Source organism: Emys orbicularis, chromosome 16 (assembly GCF_028017835.1).
Source record: "Emys orbicularis isolate rEmyOrb1 chromosome 16, rEmyOrb1.hap1, whole genome shotgun sequence".
In the NCBI taxonomy this organism is placed as follows: domain Eukaryota; kingdom Metazoa; phylum Chordata; order Testudines; family Emydidae; genus Emys; species Emys orbicularis.
The window spans coordinates 11,762,162-11,768,824 of record NC_088698.1 but is presented as its reverse complement, the minus strand read 5'-3'; positions in this window follow the sequence as shown (position 1 = coordinate 11,768,824).

The window sequence follows — 6,663 nt, the reverse complement described above, 5'->3', positions numbered from 1 at the left end:
CTAGAAGATGAACATGGTCAGCATCCGGGTAAACTGTCTGTACCACTGACTTGTTTAGTGTGAATAAACCCAGGGTTCACAGAGTGATTTTTGAATTAATCAGATTGGACTGTATTAAAGAAGTTAGTATGTTACTTTACATCCCCTCGTTTTGTCTGGTTTTTGAGCAATTTAGCCACCTATCTGCAAGGTGTGCAGCTGAGATCTAGGAAGTGGGACACTGGTCTTTCTCTGTGATGTACTCTCAATGACCTGGACCTCTTGGTTCCAACGTAGCACTCCTGATTCCCCTTTAATCAGGTTTTCACACGGCGATCCTATTTTCTTTTCTTCTTCTAGAGAATAAATGTTTCTATCCTCAAAGGGAGGGACCCAAATCAAAGCACACCTCAGAAGAAAAAGCTGATATAAAATGTTACGGAGTTGAGGTCTAGAGCATTGGACACTGTGTTATAGATGAACACAGATGCCGATGTAGAGAGGCTGAACATCTCTTTGTAGCCTTCCCACATTTAACTTTGATGAAATTTTTATATACCAAAAACTGAGTGTCCGGACGATTTAGTGAACTCAACGCTGCATTAGGAGTCAGGAATCTCCTGAGTTCTAATCATGGTTCTGCTACTAATGCTCAAGATCTTATAGTACAAGTCACTGAACTTCTGCCTTAACTCCCCATTTGCAAAATAAAGATTCCTTGCATCACAATAGTGTTGCAAGGATTAACCTAATGAAGGATTATACAATGCTTTGGAAATGCCAGGTGCTTATGTACGTGCTAAGTATTACTAGATCTGCCAAACTAAGGAGCCTGAGACCCACATCAAATTTGCATACCGTGGAGAAGATAGCTGCCTCCATCTTTAATGCAGCACGGTGCTGGATCAAGATGGAGCATTGCATGCTGGGACCTGCACTCTCTGTAGGTTGCACCTTTGTGTTAAAGATGAACACAACCGTGAGCTGTTTGTAAAATTGTCTGTGCTGTGCTTGACTGCTCCTAATTTAAACTCTGTAGCTGAAATAAGACATTTTCTTGCTATTTTTCACCTGTGCCATTGCCATAAAACCTCATGGGTGGGGGTGGGGTTTCTTCTTGATTTTGAGCGCCCTCCTCCAGCCACCAAAAAGACCCCAAAATCATGACTTCACTCACGCAGGAAGTTATTTTTTTGTAATGTGAACAGTATTGAGTATTCTAAACCAAAAGACAGATATTCTGTGGCCCATTTTGTACAATGCAAGCCCCACCCAAACAGGTGGGCTGGCGTCACACACTGTTAATATGAAATTGACAAATTGCTGGTAATTTGGGGGGCAGATTGTTCTCCTCTCCTCCCATCTGCCCTCCCAAAAAAACCCACACAAACAAACAAAAAACCCTTTCAGACTAGATCAGTGACTTCATTTAAAGAAAGGGGGGGAAAAAAGTTTTAAAATCCAAGTGGCTCAGACAGAATTGTTTCTGTTATTGATGGATTGATCTCTAGAGTTTACCTTATTTTTACATTTGCTGACCAGTAGAGAAGCAAGATTTTGGCAAGGTAATAAAATATCTTAAAATCTTACTAATCCAGGCTTTGACCAAACAACTCTTGTGAGCTGCCAAGGGTTTCACCAGGAGCATGTCAAGATATAGCAGGCTTTCCAATCAGCAGAAGGGTAAGCCAGGATCAGAGATTGGTAACTCCAGTCATCCTTACTCTTATTGATTATCCACATTGAAGGACTTGAGAGGAAGTAGACAGGAAAATGTTGATGAAGGATGTAAACTGGGTAGTGTGTTTGGCAAGAGCTTTGTTGCCAATTTGGGAATCAGCTTGCTGCTGGACTTTTGAGCTGGGAGGAGAAAGGGCAGTTAAGAAAAGTGAACGTAGCATATGTGTCTCCATTTATTGTTTCTATGAGTACTCCGAGAGGGCACTCTGTTCTCCCTAGGCTTATGCCTATTGTGAAGTTCAGACAGTGGGCCAAATTCATTCAAATTTCCCTGGAGTTACGGCTGGGATGAATTTTGGCCAGTTGCGTCAGAACTTCATTTTGAGTGCTGCAGAACTGGGCTTGAAGTGATAAAAGGTGTAGAGCTTCTGTTAAAAAGGGAGGATTCTAAAAGCATCACCATGCATTCTTCTTATGAAAGGGACTCTTAGATTGAAATTAAATGAAAGCTACTTGCTTCCCAAGCCAGTGGACATGAAACCTATTAGGTAGGAGGTTAACAAACCTGTAATGATTGTTCTAACTGGTCCCAATGTGCATGGGAGAGATTTGCACTGACGTGGTGGCTGGGGTGGGCTTGTTAATGTAGAAACCAAGCAGCTCGCCAAGAATATTTTATGGTTCCTTGCGTCTTCTGGGGCAAATTGTTAATTTCAGATGAGGTGTGGGGTTTTTTGGTGTGACATTGCTAGTTTAAAACAATTCTGTGTGATTTTGTACTTGGGAAGTATGTACTTCTAATAGAACTGAAAAGATCTGGACAAAAAAATCACCTGATGAGTGTTTCTGCATGATCTTGCAGTGAACATAGCTGCACTCTGGGCAACCTTACCCAACTTTTTCTATTTCCCTTCCAGTCGCTGAGTACCCATATTTCTGTAAACAGAAACTCTCCTTTAGAAAGAGCTTCCCTTTCCTTCCCACCTCATGTGGTGAGGCTACAATCCTGTTTTTGAGATTTCACAATTCCTTCCCGAGAGACAGGGACTGACGTGCCATAAACACTGGATCATAATGGCATTCAGGCATGAGGAGGAGGCTAACGAAAGGAAAAAGTTCAGTTATACATATCTTGGTAATCAAAGTGAGATATTTGTATTACAGTAGTGCCTCCAGCCTCCTAACAGATTGGGAGTGCATACAAATATAGTAGATGCTCCACGCCCCAAAGGTCTATATAACAAAGATAGACACAGGGTGAAGAGAGGGTGCATTATCACCATTTTATAGGTGAGTAACAGGCATGGATTAAGGATCTAATTCAGCAAGGCACATAAGAGTCTTGCTGAATCTATGCCTAAGTGATTTGCCCAAGGTCACACAGGAAGTCTATGGCAGAACTAGAAATTAAACCCGAGTCTCCCAAGTCCCCGTGCGGTGCCTTAACAACAAGGAAAAAAATACATGGGATAAAACAGGTAGAGCAAAACAGACTTTTTATTTTCTTAAAGCAAAGCAATAGGACTTTAAGGTGGTGAGGATTTGGTGTTCATACCAGTCTTTGGTATCATTGTAAATGCCTGGTGACAATATTGGACCTCTTTTCTCAGTGCCAATGGCTTAGGAAATATGTTTTTCCCCCCCCCCATTGTTTCCTACAGTTGTCACTCCCTGAACTGAATATCCTCAATCATGAATTACTTGAAATAGAGGAATTATGTGACTGAATGATCTAACTCTTCAGCTGATTGGATTAATAGCAGGAAAACTAACCTAGATTTTGTAGTGTCTGTCGTAACTTTTTAATGTCTTGTTTTTCCTTAAACTTCAGTTCTTAAAATGTAATATCTGAACTTAAGCCGTTGCCTGTCTTAAGTCTGGAGGGTGATGCAATCTGCAGCTTTAATATAAAAAGAGAAAGTACTTGTGATGCCAAAGTACATTTCAAAAGAACTAATTTCTGACCTTGAAAGGATGAGTAAAACGCTCTGGGTTTCACTACATATAAAATGAGTCAAGCCAAAACAGGGGAAGTTACAGATTCCCCCCCTTCCCTCCCCCAAACAATGAAACAGAAAAGGCTTCCTTTTATTACCCCATAAAAATAAAATTACATGTTTTCAATTGTTCAGGGTGACAAAATCTGAGAGAAGTGCTAAACTATACTGTGGAGTGTATTGGCCTTACCAGTATGATGAATCCCTTCACATCAGTTAAGCAGGCTCTGTACCATTTACCTTTTGCCTAGGCACTGCTGAATTTTGATTTTGAGTGAAGTAATATTGAATCTCTGAACCTGTATACTCAGTTCTATCCCAGAAAGGAGGAGGAACATATCAGCAAGGGGTGGCATGGGAGGGGGAAGTGATAGTAAAGCTTAGACCTTGGCTACACTCGGGAATTCACAGCGCTGCCACGGCAGCGCTGTGGAAGCGTGAGTGTAGTCGCGCCGCCAGCGCTGTATGTACTCCACCTCTCTGAGGGGAGTAGCGTGCAGCGCTGCGAGCGAGCATGCAGCGCTGCAGGCTCTGATTACACTGGCGCTTTACAGCGCTGCGCTCGGGCGGGGGGGGGGGCGTTTTCACACCCCTGAGTGCAGCAAGTTGCAGCGCTGTACAGCGCCAGTGTAGCCAAGGCCTTAGATGAAAACTAGAGTTGTCTGAACATCCTCTCCTGGGCCTCGCCTTTTTCCATTTGTGCAAACCTCCTTTTCAAAAGCAAGGCCCCACTAGGCCCGTGTGAATGATCCATAGGACTTGGTTTTCACAGTAATCTGCTAGTTATGGGGTTCTCAAACTTCATTGCATCACAACCCCCTTCTGACAACAAAAATTGCTTCATGACCCCAGGAGAGGGACTAAGCCCTGAGCCCACCTAAGCCCCACTGCCCCCGGTGGGGGGCCAAAGCCCAAGCCCCACTGCCCCAGGTGGGGGGCCAGAGCCCAAGCTTAAGGGCTTCAGCCCCGGGCCTGGGGCCTGCAACCTGAGTTCTGCCACCTAGGGCTGAAGCCCTCAAGCTTTGGCTTTGGTCCTGGGCAGTGGGGCTTGGGCTTCAGCCCTGGGCCCCAGCAAGTCTAAGCCAGCCCTGGCAACCCCATTCAAAGGGGGTTGTGACCCACTTTGGGGTCCTGACCCCCAGTTTGAGAACTGCTGTGCTAGTTCATGTTCCTCTGAGAAGAAATGTGATCAGTATTCAAAGCATGGGACTGGGAGGCTGGAGATCCTGAATTGTAAACCTGGCTCTGTCATTCATTTGCACTGTGGTAATTCAGGCTCTGAAGCTGTGGAATGCCGAGCACCTTCAACTCCCATTAACACCACCCTTAGCACCTGGGAGGATCAACTCTTTACCCTCTTCCTGGATTTCATTCCCCTTCTATAAAACAAGGCATGGGAACCATACTTCATTGGTGTGTTGTGGAGACTGATCAGTTAATGGGCCAAATTCTGCTCTCTTCCATCTGTTCAGCACCCTGGACCTCAGGTGTAATGGATCAAAAGTTGTACAAACATTGGGATGCATTATTTTGTAAACGTGCAGTATTTAAAAGCTGTCTGGCATTACTGATGTGGTCTTTGGGTCCAGCTGAATGTAGTTTTTCCTGGGTGGCCTTTGCAGTTTTGCAGACCTAGAAGTGATCTGAGAGATGTTCACTGCAGGAAATAATCTGTGCCTAATTGACATTCCAGTGACTTCCTTGCACGGAATGGGCTGGAGGGTACCTTTCCTGAAGACACTGGCTGATGTATAAACGTCTAAGCTACCTGCAATCATGTAGTAAACACAGACCTCTGGTATGTGCTTTGTATGATAAATTGGTGTCTCATTCTTGCTAATTGCTTTCTGGCTGCTTTATCTACAGACAGGTACCTTCTCCAGGCAGCTTTTATGTGTTCTCCCCAGAATTGTCAGGCTGACTCTGCCAACTGTTAGAACCCAAGGGCATGGATTGGGAGATACTTAAGTCAGACCACAATGGTAAGGCAGAGAGGGAAAGTTGCTGCAATTAATGCTGATACAGGGTGTATTAAGATGAAAAGACTTTTCTCAGAAGTCCTAAACAGTGAATGACTGATGTATGGCGTGAGGCGGGTAAATCAGGAAAGCTGGTACAGTATGTTTCTTCTGATGTAGTGGCATATGGAAGAGATGGTGCCTTGGAAGGGAGGAAGCAGAGAAGCTTGCCACTGGCTCTGGATAGCCCCAATCCTGCTGCCATTGAATTTTGCCACTATCTTCAATGGAAGCAGGAGGTGAGGCTTTGATAAGGATGGATGACTCTCTCCCTACTTTAATTAAATTTCTTGCCTAGTTATAGGTCTACCTCTATTGAAACTGAGCCTGACTTGCCACCTCAGCTGTCTTAGGGACCCATTTGTATCAAGCAATTACTGTTACTCACCTATTTGTTTCTATTGTGTGTATTTTTTGTTGGTTCTGTTGGAAGTTGAGGCCTTTGTACAAGGGGGTACACACTGATTTTAAATGGTAATAAACCAAAAGAGAATTAACCCTGCAGGGTGCATGCGTTGATTTTCTGGAGCCCGACTATAGAAGCCCAGGGTGCAGGGAGAGACGGCCTGTATGTTTCCTAGTTCTGAATTTCCCTCTTTGCAGGGACAGCTCCTGCCAGCCTCACAAGGGCTTCTCTTGCCGTCACCACAGGGTTGTGTGAGGGCTGTGCTGTCCTGAGCAGCAATGTGTACATGTTTGGATGGGCTTATTTTGGACACACACAATCCTTTCTCTGTGTCTGCTTGATTAGATTTCTCTAACTCCTTCAGGAGAAGGTGACCTAGCAACAAGTGTCTGTGTGAAAGAGCAGATGCAATCCGTTGGCCATCCCCACTGAATACCAGGAGGAAAATGAAGATGAAAGGGTACTTTTAAAATAAATATGTTTTTATTTAAGAACAGCCCTGCAGCCTGCCCATGTCAAGTGTTAGCTCACTAATCAAGTGCACTGCATCCTACCCCAGTGTCTTTCTTTTGTAAGAAATAGT